This window comes from Vipera berus (assembly GCF_964194415.1).
Source record: "Vipera berus genome assembly, chromosome: 1".
In the NCBI taxonomy this organism is placed as follows: domain Eukaryota; kingdom Metazoa; phylum Chordata; class Lepidosauria; order Squamata; family Viperidae; genus Vipera; species Vipera berus.
The window spans coordinates 29,752,196-29,767,574 of record NC_138202.1 but is presented as its reverse complement, the minus strand read 5'-3'; the positions used below and the strand labels follow the sequence as shown (position 1 = coordinate 29,767,574).

The window sequence follows — 15,379 nt, the reverse complement described above, 5'->3', positions numbered from 1 at the left end:
GGAAAACATGTTTTATGCGTCACCTGAAATAACCCTGGAACAGTGTTCATGATTACTAAAGTATGGTGAATTGATTCACATTATATAAACTGTATTATTAAAACAAAAAGCATATTTATTTGCAAGCTGCTTTTATTGTTTTTACAAATAAAGTGGTGAATATATCCAACACACCTTCTATTTTCCCAACAATAACCCTATGAGACGGGTTGGGCTGAGAATGATTGGCCTAAGGTCACCCAGCTGGCTTTCATGGCTAAGGCGGGACTTGAACTCATGGTCTACTGCTTTTTAGCCTGGTGCCTTAACCACTAATCCAAACTGGTTCCGTTTGATTTGCAATATTCATTATATGAATAGTGCCTTCTCTGAACTATCATTTATGTAAGTACCGTGTTTGCTATCACTATTAATTGCTATTAGATTCTTAATGAACTATTCTCAATCCTGCTTAGCAAGTACATTAAATGTATTATCACTGGTGACGTGTGGGGTTATAATTTTATGGAGCACTAAACAACCTGCGACCCATTGGGTGGAAATTTCAGAGATATTCTTTACCAGGTTCCTCCATTCCTTTAACAATGGAGAGCTTTTAATGTACAGCCTTCACTGGAAGTTCTTTAAAATTCAGCAAGATATTTAGAGATGTATCTACCTTGAAAATAGTCCATGTTGAACTGTATAGCACAGTCAAGTATTAGGATTTGACCATGGGAAATGTCTTATGACAATTTGTATTATGTTGTAACTGGTTTTGTAACAGTTTTTATGTCACAAAATGTTTTATAAAATTTACCAAATTTCAATTCCAAGGGAGTCACAGCTTCTGGATTTTCAACACATTCTGTAAGTCTGTCCATTTGAGTTCACTTGGTCAAAAATTGATGCTCTATGTCTATGATGCATTCTTTCAGCCAATTAAAGGTTACCGAAACCAGAGTTTTACTTGTATATAGATACAGTAAATGGACCAAAAACACACCTCATAAAGTTGTTGTTGTAGGGAAAATAGGAAGAAGAAGAATTTTTAGTATGTTCACTGCTTTAAGTTCTATATGAAAAAGGGGATAAAAATAAAAAAGTGATTTTGCTGGTAAAATAAAAATACCCTCATTCAAAAACTGAACTGGTAGGAATAAAGAGCTAGCTGAAAAATATTAATAAATGTTCTATTTTAATCACATTCTTTAAATATTACAATTTAAAAAGCCATTTAGAAGATCAAGAAGGCCTTCTAAAGCAGCTTTCAATCAGTGAGGGCCACAAAACAATTATAGGTAGTCCTCGACTTACAACAACTCATTTAGTGACTGTTCAAAGTTACAACAGCATTGAAAAAAGTGACATTCATACTTACGACCAATGCAACATTCCCATAGTCACACAATCAAAATTCAGACACTTGGCAACTCATATATGATTCAAATTTATAACAGTTGCAGTGTCCTGGGGAGGTCATGTGGTTACCTTTTGTGACCTGACAAGCAAAGTCAATGGGAAAGCCAGATTCACTTAACGACCATGTTACTAACTTAACAGCTGCATTGATTCACTTAACAATAGTGGCAAGAAAGTTCGTAAAATGAGGCAAAATTCACTTAACAAATGTCTCACTTAACAGAAATTTTGGGTTTGACTGTGGTCATAAGTCGTACAGTATGTTTAGAGTTTTACATATCATTGAACACATCAGATAACATTCTGAAAAGTGGTATGATCATTCTTTAGTTACAGGAAGAATAAACCCAAGCAAGAACAGTTTTCCTTCTCAGTAGGCTATTGGGAGATTAAATAGCAGGACTGTTTAATCCTGAAACTGCTACTATCATATCATACTATATCTAGAATATATACATATGTGTATGTATGTATGTATGTATGTATGTATCCACGCAGATACATACAGGAAAAGAGCCTGAACTTGTTTATTAATGCAAAACTAAAAATATAAAATCAATGTGGCTAAATTTGGATTGCTAATATATTTCATCTAATAGAGTTTGTTTGCAAGCGAAATGACAACTCTTTGGAAAAAAGTAATTTCCTCCTCTTTGCACACCTAAAACAATGGTAGAAGATTAAGGAAACATTTGGATCAAATTTGGAGAAAATATGGGACAAGAAGGGAAATGTTTAGAGTTGTTACATGAATTGAAATTACTTTGCATTAGTGTTGCCCCACAATATGGAACAGAGTCATTACAGTGGGGAGAAGAAAAAATATACAGGTAATTCTAGGCTTATGGCCATTTATTTAATGACTGTTCAAAGTTACGATGTTGAAAAAGGCGATATAGGACTGGTCTTTGCATTTATGAATGTTGCAAGGTCACCATGATCATGTGATCAAAATTTGGATGCTTGGCAACAGACATTTATTTATGATGATTGCCATGACTTGGGGTCATGTGATTGCTATTTGTGACTTTCCCAACTGGCTTCTGATAAGCAAACTCAGTGGGTGAAATAGGATTCCTTAATAACTGCATAGTTCAGTTACTGACCACGTAATTTGTTTAATAACTATGCCAAAAAAGGAGAAAAATTCAACCACAACATACTTAATGACTACTTTGCTTGGCAATGGAGGTTCATGTCCCAATTGTGATTATAAGTTGAGGACTGCCTGTATAAGGTTATATCTGTAAACAGAGAATTCACTTTGTAATCAAGCAATAACCATTCACATTTCTGTCTTCAAAACTATTTTTTCTGGGTTAATCCCTTTTATTATTATTTTTATTTATTTATTAAATTTGTTTGCAGCTCATCTCATTTCAAAGTGTCTCTGGGCAGCTTACAATATTAAAAGCATTAAAACCATTGTTTGTAAAATGATAAAAATGGGGCTACAATCAAAACTAAAAGATAAAAAAAAAGATAGTTAAAAGATGGGAAGGGAGGGAGCAGGATATGCAGGGATGAGGTGAGATTGCCTCTTAAGATTAAAAGCCTTTATTCCTACTTTCTGAAAAGCTGTGAAAACCTGGCTTTGGTCCCACCTTGTAGTTGAGGTTTATTAAAAAAACAACAATAAAACATGTTTTGCCCAAGAACAAAGAGCTTTAGAACTGATCTGTGGATTTTCAAATCATTGCTTTAATACAGCAATGTTATTATTTACTTATTTAAATTTATTGATTGCCCAACTCCAGTGGGGAAAAAAAGCAAGTGTTCACTAGGATAAAGTTTGTCTTTGAGTAATTCTTTGTCTTTTTGTGATTTGTCCATAATAATGATTTGGCCTTTGTCAGCTGGTAGGATAATGTTTGATCCTTCTTTAGGTTTTTGAGGGCTGCCCTGTTCCCTGCTTTGAGTTAGTTTTGTGCTCGTCTTCTCCTAGTATGGTCTGATAGCTGAACCCAAAGTTCACAAAAACTTCACATTTTTTTGCCACAATAAATGTGGCACTTTTTAAGGTGCTTACAAAAATTTCCAGACAAACATAATATTTTCGATAACATATAATTAATTTTTTGTTTTCATGTATCTATTATTTATTTATTGGATGTTTATCCCATCTTTATTACTTTGTAAGTAACTCAGGACAATAAAAATACACAACATTCCTTCCTCCGCCTATTTTCTCCACAACAGTCCTGTGATGTGGGTGGGGCTGATGCTACCTGATTATGAATACAACATAGTGGATAAAGTATTTTGTAGCGCATCACACAAATGTACTGTATGGTTGTAGAGTACTGTGCTTAGGTTCTTCTTATACAAGAAACTATGTAAAAAAGAAGATCACAAGAAAATAAATGTGCATTCTGGTGTAAATTTGAGAATAGTAGCACAATTAATTTAAAAAAGTATTTATAGGGATTTAGCTGTCTTTAGTAGCTGTCTTTAAACTTTAAACTGTCAGAATGAAGCCACCTTCTTGGCTTTGTCTTTGGCCAAAATAAGTCATTATCAATACATGTTTCCAGTAGTAGCTGACATACCAGCAGATGGGCTGGGTTCTGCGTCTCTCCACATTCAAATAGCGTGAGAACCCTGAATAGGTTGAGAGTTGGAGTGCCTAAGAATAAAACCAATATGCTGAAGTGGAGGCTCTTAGCAAATAACAAGAGCTTCCACTTCAGCATATTGGTTTTACACTTAGGCACTCCAACTCTCACCCTATTTAGGGTCTTCCAAGTAGTATAAGGGAGAGTACACAGACGGAGCCTCCTCGAAGATTGTGGATCAATACTTCAAATCACAATCGGGCATATCCTGTTTGCCAGCTAATCCTTCTCACACTAGATCAAATTCCTTGGGAAAACCAAGGAATGAATTCACCAAAAAGGTCTTTGTCAAGACTAATTTTAACAATGATCTCAATAAATATTGAGGGATTCTCTAGCAATAAGAGTACCTTATTAGAGGATATGTGCAATTTGTTCCTCATATCTTACTCAGTTGCCAGTGTGACACTTTTTTTAAAAAAAGATGTAGAAAATATAAAAAAATGTTGAAATGGTAATGAATGGTAATTAAAAAACCCTTCTGTTGGCAATTCTACTTTTAGATTTATTCACAAAGAATCTTGACTTGAGTAAGTAATAAGCAGGAGAACACTGCAGCTGGTGCTGAATTATTACAAGTGGTAAAAACCAAAATCAATGAGAAAAAAGTCAGAAGCATCTTTTTAAAATGGATAGTTATTCAAATGGCAAACACAGATTTATTTTAAGTAACAAAGTGATGCATGCTGAGGTAAAACACCTAATTTCACATGAGTGCTGATGTTATCTAAACTGGTGTCATCTAAGCTGGGTCTTGGACTGTTAGTAGATAATGATATTGACTTGGTGTTCAGTGGCAATGAAAAAAAAATCCAGATTAGGGATCATTAAGAAAAGGATTTAAAATAAAATGGCCAATGCTTTTATATAAAGTTTTGGTATAAACATATTAAAATACTCCTTTGAGAAAGGATATGATAGAGCTGGAAAATAAGCAAAATGTGAGCTGAGGAAGGACGTGATAGACATGCATAAAGTCACACCTGGCATTTAGAAAGCAGCCATAGTTTGTTCCTCACCAGAGGTGATCCTATTAAGCTAATTTTTAAGAGATTTAGAATACACAAAAAAATTATCCCTTCTCACAACAGATAATTATCTTGTGGCATTTGTTAAAAGATGATGTGGTAATAGTTTCAAATTGGTATGGTTTTAAAAGTGGTTGCATGGAGGACATGTTTCATCATGAGTTATCAGTCTTTCTACTCTTATTACATACTGTACTTTTTGGAGCAGCATGATTCCAAATACTAGGTGCAAGGGAAAATAGTGAATGAAATGTATATCTTTAACTCCTGGTTTGACATCGGCATAGGAATCCAATTAACCAGTGAGCGAACCAAAATGATGAAAATAAATGAGCTGTGGCTTATTTCCTCAAAACTGTTCTTAACAAAGATTGTTTCAGACTAGCAACTAAAAATACAACAGAAATTTCATGCTGAAATGCATCTGCAAATGAAGTTCATAAAAATGATTTCTTAAGAAATAGCATCCAAAATCAGACCCAGTGATTGTTCAGGAAGGAATTGGTTATTTCAAATTTGATTTATTGTTTAAGTCATTAATTTATTTCATATTTCATCAAAGAATTCAAAACTGCAGTTATGATTCCTCTTTCATTCAGAGCAAGTCTAATCATATAGAGTAGGCAACTGCATCATATTTTTTAAACTATGCTTTGTATATTGTAAGACGTTAAATTATCTTTCTGCACAGTGCACAGAGTTAATATTTTAATTGAATTCCCATGCTACAAAACATTTACTTCGTTCAGACTTTGCCAATGTAGATGTGATTTTAATCCTTGAAATTTTCTCAATCCTGAAAAAATGACTGAAGCAAAGTTTTTCCTAAATTACTACTTTAGAAAATTTATGTATGTATATTTGTATGACAGTACCGCTATAAAAATCATTAATAAATATTAATATTTTTCCATCAGGTACCCTTAGAAGATTTGAATTGGGGTAATATTTCTGATCCTTGCAAGTTGATTTAAGAGCTGTTCTCAAATCAAAAATTGGTAAAACATTTTTAAAAGTAGAGGTTACTCATTCCAATGATTCCAACAGGCAGGATTTATGCAAATTATCTCAGAATCTTTGGCTATGACAGTTGAGAATAACTGCTATTTCTAATTTTCTAGAATCTATCTGATTCTCTGAAAATTTCATTTGCAATTTTATTCAGCATACAGTCAACTGAAATCCATACAGTGTGACTAATCAGTTTCCTAGCAAAAGGTGCTTGTTTCATCTACTGGGTTATAACTTAAATGTTAAATTTCTATTTTGGAAAAAAATGCAAGTGTCAAAATATGAATGAACGTTATAAAAAGAAATCCCACATTCCTGAGGTTTTTATTTGCAAGTCTTAGATATTAAAAATTTTCAAATAATCAAGTCATATTTCAATTAGCTTATCTTCTTGAAGTTGTACTTCTACTTTAAATATTGTACAATGTTCTAAAATTTTAGATTTGATGATCATTATATTTAGGGCATTATTAACATGACAAATTTAAAATTAATGAGAAAACATGACCATCTTTGGATTCTGGCTGTATATAAATGAGATATATACAATTAAATGGTACAATTTTGAGAATGTGAAGGGCACTGCTAATTTCTGGAAAGTGTTTCTAAGACTCCCCCCCCATAATTTGTTTTGAACATGATTATAATTAAAGGTGCTCAGAAACAGCTGATCTCACAATACTTAAAAAGCCTTATAAATATAATGATATAAACACACAAATACGTTTTGCTTACCAGGCATTTTTTGTTCATTTAAATCAAAGACAGTTATCTACATGTTATATGATGGATTATAGTACCTTGCCAGACCTATTAAAACTATGTTGCTTTCAGAGATAGAAAGCAGAGCAAGATATAATACAAAAGGCATATATTGTATCTGTTGTCCTCATGTATAAATTTATTGTTAGTTTTTATGAATGACAAAGAAAACTTTGTCATGTTCCACTGTTCTTTCACTTCACAAACCAATTTCAGTACTGCAGATGACCAAGGTAGGTGAGAAAACTGCATGAAACAATAGATAGATAATAAAGGAATAAAGTTACATTTTTGTGTATCAAGTCTTGTAAAACCTGAACTGCTTACTCTATTTTTTATACATGATAACTTTGTGAACAACAAAACATGATTGCCCCACATGATTTAATTGATTCCCCGTTTTGAGGCCCAAATGAAAGAACAGTTCTGTACCATATTGGGTAAAATTGCTGTACTCTAATGTAGTCCTTGACTTACAACTATTTATTTAGTGACCGTTTGAAGTTACAATGGCCCTGGAAAAAGTGACTTATGACTGTTTTTCACATTTATGACTGTTGCAGCACCCGACTTCATGTGATTAAAATCTGGACGCTTGGCAATTGGCAAGTATTTATGATGGTTGCAGTATCCTGGAGTCAAGTGATAACTTTTTGCAACCTTCTGACAAGCAAAGTCAATGGGGAAGCCAGATTCACTTAAAAACCATGTTATTAACCTAAACAACTGCAGAGATTCACTTAACAACTGTGACAAGAAAGGTCGTAAAATGGGGCAAAACTCAATTATTTTGCTTAGCAACAGAAAATTTTGTCTCAATAGTGGTCATAAGTCGATGGCCACCTGTTGTAACAATTTCATTTACACCTGGTTAATGAAAACAAGAACAAAATCATTTATGTAAAACAAGTTCTGCTAATATAACTAATTTACATCACATAAACAATACATTTAATCAGAACTGAACACAAATATAGGATTACTATCTCAGTGTGAATAAGATTTGCTTACGTGTGTAGAATGAGCATTTTCACACTGAATATTCTATGATCCAAAATCATGTTTACTGACACACCACACCTACATACTAAAGTTGATTTAACAAAGATATATAGCAAAGCTTGCTCTTCTTTAGGTTCAAAGTAGATACTTATTTATAAATATGGTCTCTAAGAAAAGTTTTAATACATGTCAGACTTCAGAATTTATTCTTTATTGAACGGATACAAAATATAGATAGATAATAGAAAAAAAATTAATGCACAGCAGTCTCAGTGAGATACTATTCTCCTTCATATCTTTGGCTTCTGCCATTGACAATGATTGTCAAAGTCAACAGAGTAACTACATCAGGCTTGAGATCAACCTCAATACTGGCCCTGTTTGAACAATATCTTTACATAAAGGTAAAGGTAAAGGTTCCCCCGCACATGCGTGCTAGTCGTTTCCGACTCTAGGGGCCGGTGCTCATCTCCGTTTCAAAGCCGAAGAGCCAGCGCTTGTCCGAGGACGTCTCCATGGTCATGTGGCCGGCATGACTAGAATATCTTTACATACTGTAGTCATATTCACTGCATTTCCCCTCTATTTTCCAAACAGGGATTGAAGTTTGTTTTTCATGTTCTTTGCTACTTTATACAAGGTTCAGCTTCAAATGGTTGCCCTAAATATTTTATAAATTATAAACATTTTTTTTAAAGTTATATAACATTTTTTTCCTTTTTCCAACCCAGTTCTAATATTAATGAATTAAAACATAATTATCAATTTGTCTTAAGAAAGAAACATTGTTCCTTTTTTTGCATGATAAATTCTCATGTCCAAAGTTTTTGCCCACCATAGGTAAAGGTTCCCCCGCACATGCGTGCTAGTCGTTTCCAACTCTAGGGGCCGGTGCTCATCTCCGTTTCAAAGCCGAAGAGTCAGCGTTTGTCCGAGGACATCTCCATGGTCATGTGGCCGGCATGACTAGACACCAAAGGCGCATGGAACGCTGTTATCTTCCCACCGTAGTGGTCCCTATTTTTCTACTTGCATTTTTACGTGCTTTTGAACTGCTAGGTTGGCAGAAGCTGGGACGAGTAACAGGCACTCACTCTGTTACGCGGCACTTGGGATTCGACCCGCCAAACTGCCGACCTTCTGATTGACAAGCTCAGCGTCCTAACCCACTGAGCCACCGCATCCCTTTTTGCCCACTATAGAGATGATATATACGTATATAGCTGGTGCAGAATGCGGCCGCGCGAGTCGTGATGGGGGTCTCCCGATACTCCCATGTAACACCTCTACTCCGCGAGCTGCATTGGCTTCCGGTTGCCCTTCGGGTGAGATTCAAGGTGCTGGTGATGACCTATAAAGCCCTAAATGGCGAGGGTCCGGGATACTTGAGGGAACACCTGCTGCCAGCATCAAGCTCCCTTCGTCCAGTGCGCTCCCACAGGGAGGGTCTTCTCAGGGTGCCGCCGGTTAAAGATTGCCGGCGGGTAACACCCAGGGGTAGGGCCTTCTCAGTGGGCGCGCCTGCCCTTTGAAACCAGCTGCCCGTGGAGCTTAGGACTGCCCCTGACCTCCGTTCATTCCGCCGGGACCTGAAGACCTGGCTCTTCGAGCTCTCTGGCCCAGGCTGAGAATTTTTAATTTTAATTTTAACTGGGTTTTTATTTTCTCTCAGGGTTTCATTTAATCTTTTTTAATTTGGTTTTAACTTTTGTATTGATTTTCTTTTAAATATCCTGTAAACCGCCCTGAGTCCTTCGGGAAAGGGCGGTATATAAATCTAAATAAATAAATAAATGACTAATTGGTGTGATGTACTATGGCAGTGTGCATACATTTGCAGAGGTTAACTATCAACCACTGATTGATAACCTACCCTTTGGAAAGAAAAAAAAGCACAAAATAGCTCAAATAAGCAGATGTAATTTATATATTTATTTGATTTATATAGTTGCACATCTTCTATTTGTGACTCTGGTTGGCTTACAGAGAAAAATATAATTAAAACCATAACAACAAAAATCCATTAAAACAATCAAAACTATTAGAATCCCAAGAAAATATAATCTGTGGGACAGTGCAATCAAGCTCACTAATACTCCAGCCATGTTATGGCAAAATTATGCCTTCAGGCCCCTTCTGGAAAACCAATAAGGTCAGGGCCTGATTGGTGAGTGAAATGACTGGTACAGAAAAATGTTTTGGCTGGCAAAAAAAGAATAAGAGAAGAAATCTATGTTAATGAGAGGCCAAAATGATGTATTGTAATGATTAATACTAGAATGTGTTGCAGGAAAGTGAGGCTTTATATTTTTACTCAGTGAATTAAGTTTTATTGGTCTATCTTTCTTAACATCTAGCATTTTACCATTCTAATAAGCAGCATTTGTGTCCCCAGATTAACTATATATCTTTGAACACAGCTTGCCCAGTTCAATTTCTAAGCAGCAGACTGGAATCATTACCACATAAAAAAATCTAAACAGCCAATATATGAATCTTCCAATCTGTGTTACCTGTTTCATGGATTATTCAAATGAAAGAGGACCAAAAAAAGAGAGAGTAGCATAACAAATACTGTATAGAACCAGCCTAATTACAACTGGTTCTTAATTTTCTCAGATGGAAAAGTTAGTGTCACAAAATTCACTTCAGTCACCTTTTCAATTGGTTTCATCATGCTTTGTATTAAGGTTAATGTGACAAAGGCATTTTGTTAATGTACACATAGCGAGGTACCTATCAAAATTCAATGCTGCTTCATAGAACCATACTTAAAACCTTCAAACTGAAAATGTTCCATCAATTAAAAATTGCTAGCTGGATAAATAAAAGCAATGTACTACTGTTACTGTTAGGCTTCATTATTAGGTTTTATTAAAGGTTATATTAACATTTTAGCCTTATAGTCCAGGTCCCTTTTCTAATTCCAGAAAAACAAGTTTCTCTTTTTTGCCAAGGCCATCTTTTGCTATGTGAGAGCTTGCTTTTTCAGCAACTAAACAATATAGCTAGCCCTCAACTTATGGCCACAATTGGGTTTGGAATCTTGATCACTAAGTGGTCATTCAAACAAGATGTCACGTGACTGCTTCATTCAATGACTGCAACCCAGCTGCTCCTGGTTGTGGTCATTAAGGGTTCATGCAGGTTATTAAGCCTATGGAGTACTAGGTAAGGCATACTGAGTGCCTGAGGGAGGTGGAAAAGACCTTAGGAGGCTCGGCACAAGCCATGCACAAGTCTCCCACCCCCAATGCAACCTGCACTTCTTACCTTATTGCACTGCTTCTCTGCTCGAGAATTGAAAAAATTGCTTGGATTTCTGGTCTCATTCATCCCTGGAGACTGGCTGAAAAAGCTCCCTACTAAAGGATTTCAGTTGTGTCCCTGCTTGGATTTCATAAGTGTGAATAGGATGCCAAGCGCCCAGATCATGATCATGTGACTGAAGAGGGGTTGTGCACTGTTTTGCAACTTACAGGCCATAAAGCATGCTTTTCGTTAATTCAAACCATCATTAAGAAAACAGTCCTAGGTTGAAGGACTACTTGTAGAAAGCATATTGTTAAAGTCCGTGCACGTATTAAGTCAGATACAAATACAGCTGGGAAGAAAATAACATAATTCACCAATTTAGCATTAGTGGAATGTTATCTGGAATCAATATTTTCTATTGTTCAATTCTCACAAGTAATCAGTTTGTTTAATCACTTGCTTTCTGAGGTATCACATACATTTGTTTCTATATGTACCCAGTAAAAAACTTTTAATTCCCTTTAATAAGTGCTTTTTGATTTGCTTGAATTATTTGGCAATTCCATTTGTTGGTTGGGTGAAGAAGCCCCTATGCCAGGGGTCTTCAAACTTGGCCCTTTTATGACTTGTGGACTTCAACTCCCAGAATTCCTCAGCCAGCAAAGCTGGCTGAGGAATTCTGGGAGTTGAAGTCCACAAGTCATAAAAGGGCCAAGTTTGAAGACCCCTGCCCTATGCAAAGGTAAAAGTCTCTCTCAAATTCAGGGATCAAGTTCTTATCAACTCCATGCCAAATTCAGGGTTTCTGAATTTCAAGGTAACATTACTTGCTTTAAATCTTCAACTTTCAACAGATAATATAAGACGACAGGCAGCAACACATTTCCCGTTTGAAAAGAACCACAGAAGTTATGTGGTACCCCTACAAAGCAAACCTTTTATTTTAGGAAACGCGCAATCCGCATGAAGTGCCCAGTACGCTTCAGTTAATTTTCCTATAACATTTGGGGTGGGGTGGGGGTGGGGAATCCAAACAGCACAGCTTTTTGCTCCGGGTCCAGAAAGAAAAGTAATTTCATTTGTCAAAATTATTATTTTTTATGATAAGACAGCCGTTTCATTTGAAGACCGGAGGAAACTGACCATTCACTGAGGCGGGAGAAACTCCGTTGTCGAAGCTCTTCTTTGCCTCACAGTATTGTCCGCATCCGGGTAAAGAAATCCCCACAGCAATTCCAGGGAAAATCGGACCTTTCCCAGCAAGCCCGTCAGCGGGAGAGTCGTTCGAATTTTTTTTTTAGACGAAAAGTGAGGGTTCTTTCATCGCCTCGTACCCTTCGCCACAGGCACCTCTTCCTCCTCTCGGCGTGATCCCCGCCGACAGCACGACCACCCCTGCCACAACTGCGGGAGAGGCGGGAGGAAGGCCTGATTGAGTGATTTTCTTGCCCAATGAGGCCTCGCGTCGCGGTTCACGGACAGGAGCGTCGCGCGCAGCCTAACGGCTCCTCCTCCTCCTCCTCCTCCTCCTCCTCCGGCCCGTGGGCGTGTGCGCGAGGCGGAGCGGTGAAGGTAGCATGTTCGGCTGTGAGTGAACGGCTGGTTTGGGTGACGGCGTGAGCGCGAGCGAGCGAGCGAGCCAGCGAAGGAGCGCGCTCCACAGAGAGAGCGAGCGAGAGAGCGGGAGAGGGCGCGAGTGAGCGGGCCATGGCCGGAGCTCAGTGACTGACTGACAATAGAAACCAGCGAGAGCCGCAGAAACGCCCGCAGTCCCAGGAACAGAAGAGGAAGGCCGCAGCCGCCAACAGAACACCTCTCATTAGCTTTCGCCGAGCCTTCTTCGTCTCCTCCTCCTCCTCCTCCTCCTCGCACCCCGCAGGCAGCTCGGGCCGCGCTCGCTTGGCGCCCCTCCTTTCCCCAGGCCGACTCGCCGGGAATGTGAGAGAAGCAGCCGCGGAGAAGAAGGAGGAGGAGGAGGCCTGGCTCGTTAGGAGAAGAAAGGCGGGAGAGGCCCCAGCCCGGAGCGTTGCATGGGACCGAGTGGAAGCCGCCGCTGCCGCCGCCGCCGATCCTGACTCCGCCGCTAACGCTGTTTTGCGCTGGGGAGGCCAACGAGGCCTACCAGGCTGCGGCTGCTGCTTCTGCGGCAGGGAGCGCACCGCAGAAAGAGAGAGGGAGGGAAATACACGCGCCGACTAGGCTTGCCGCCTTCGCTTCAGCCAGGGATCGACCTCGTCCTTTTTTCTCCTCCTTGTCTCCGGATTCTCTACCAGGAGGAATCAAGGTAACTTGCATACCAGGCCAGGGAAGCCGACGACCCGCCTGCCGATTGGGAGAAATGGGGGAACATTAGAGAGGGGGCGGAGAAAAGGGAGCCGGTGGAGGGAGAGCGGCTTGGGCTTTTTTGTACGAACCCAGCACGCGAGATCTTTTGCGATTTGGTCTCTTCCTTCTTGGGGGGGTCATCTGGCATAGGCAATAGCCAGCAGCCGATCGCACATTGGGATTAGTGTCTCCTCTGCTATCAGAGGTTATTTTTCCTTCCTTTCCTTGGTATTCATTTGTTCAACATCGTTTCCTAATTTTCCCTTCTCCCCATCTCTGACGTCTGTGATAAATCAGTTGCTTTATAGTAATCATATTTACATCACTTCCTATAAAAATAATCTTTCTCATCTGCACTACCTCGGTGGTGATGGTGGGGGTGGGGGACAAATGCTGCGGTTCGCCTTAAGAAATGGCAGTTATTTCAAGAATAATTTGTTATCCCTATTATTAAATAATGAGGCCCTATTTTACAAGATATGAAGGGGGGAAGCCTTCCATTATCTTGTTTATCCTTATTGCCAAGGATGGCTAAGTTAGAATGAGGTTTAATAATTTATAAAGCAGGAGAGAAGAACTGTTACTAAATGTATAGCTGAGAAGTGTTGCTTCTTATTGATACAATAATCCTGCAATTGAACTGATCATCTGGAGGATTTGTCAGTTAAAGTAGTGAGTGGTTCTGTTTTTAGACTGGAAATATTTCTGGAGGGATGGAGATATGGGCAGTGCAAATATAATCCATTCTTAATATATTCAGAACCAAAGACTCTAAAGTTGGGGGCGAAGGTTTGTAGAACCTTTGGATTTAGTGGCTGGAATTGTGCTGTCAATGTTACAGTATTTGGGGGTGGGGGAAAAATTAAAGTAATACTTTCCTTATTCTTTGAAGAACATTTTTCATTATGCATAAGATGCTGGTTTCATGCAACTAAAGTACAAATAGCAATGTTATTCTTGCAGAAAGTCTTACATAGAAATTGTTTGTTATATTAAAATTTACAACTATTATACTAATCAAGTAGCACTGTACTTTCATACTAGGCTATGTAACAATGCAATGGTGGCCATGAGAATAATTACTTTAAAAAGTAGCAGTTGATTTTGATAAATCTGCTCTTCCTGCTGAATATCAGTTGATATGATCTTTGTAGAAGTAGAAAAATATCTCTTATGCACACAATTGTGGTTTGTCCCACTTAAATAATTTTGATAGCTATATTGTCATGCTAAAAGTTTATAATATCCATATATCAAATTTCCAGTTTGATGAGAGAAATTAAAATCAGCATTCAGAAGTATTTCATCATGGCAATAATACCCTTTGTTTTAAAAAATATTATGTAGATGTCTTCTTGTGTGGTCTTATTGACCTGATTAAATTTACTCAAAATAAATGAATCTTGTAGAGACTTTAGTGAGTTTTCTATAATGTGTAATTTTAATATTATGCTTAGTAGCACTTGAAAATCTGCTTTGGGAATAAGCCTTGTTTTAAAACCTTGATATTATATATTCAATATATTGTCTCAGACCTACATCTCCATCAAAAAAACAAAAAAAAACCACTTTTTTCTAGGAGGACATTTATATATTTTTAAAGATAATAAAACATGTTTATTTTATTCTGTTACTATATTTACTTTTCCATCTTTAGCATTATTGTCATCATTATAAGGTGATAGCACATAAAGTCTTATAACATGAGCAAAGTTGAGGTAACTTGTCTGAATGCCAAGATACTCTTAAGAATCTCCTTAGGCTCCATGTATTTGCTATATAAATAGCTGCTTTGGTTTGAATGGACTGAAAATAGTAGAGGAGAAAGTCACTAAAACATGCCAGGTGAAAAAATGATCATAGCATGGAAATGCTACGAAGTTATGAATTTGGAAAAAATAATCTTAAGTTTAACAGGATGCTACTACTGCATTTATCTTTCCCTCTTTCCCAGGCTATTCTCTATATTTTGCTTAACCA

General features: G+C 37.6%; 1 protein-coding gene across 2 annotated transcripts in view; it reads left to right on the top strand.

Annotated features, from left to right (window-relative positions):
* The first annotated feature begins 12,706 nt into the window (after positions 1 to 12,706).
* PPP2R5E (protein phosphatase 2 regulatory subunit B'epsilon) overlaps positions 12,707 to 15,379 on the top strand; it is a 78,728-nt gene continuing 76,055 nt past the window's right edge. For both annotated transcript variants that reach the window (XM_081332061.1, XM_081332060.1), the window contains exon 1: positions 12,707 to 13,358. The gene's annotated coding sequence lies outside the window, so the exon portion shown is untranslated. The remainder of the gene's footprint in view (positions 13,359 to 15,379) is intronic.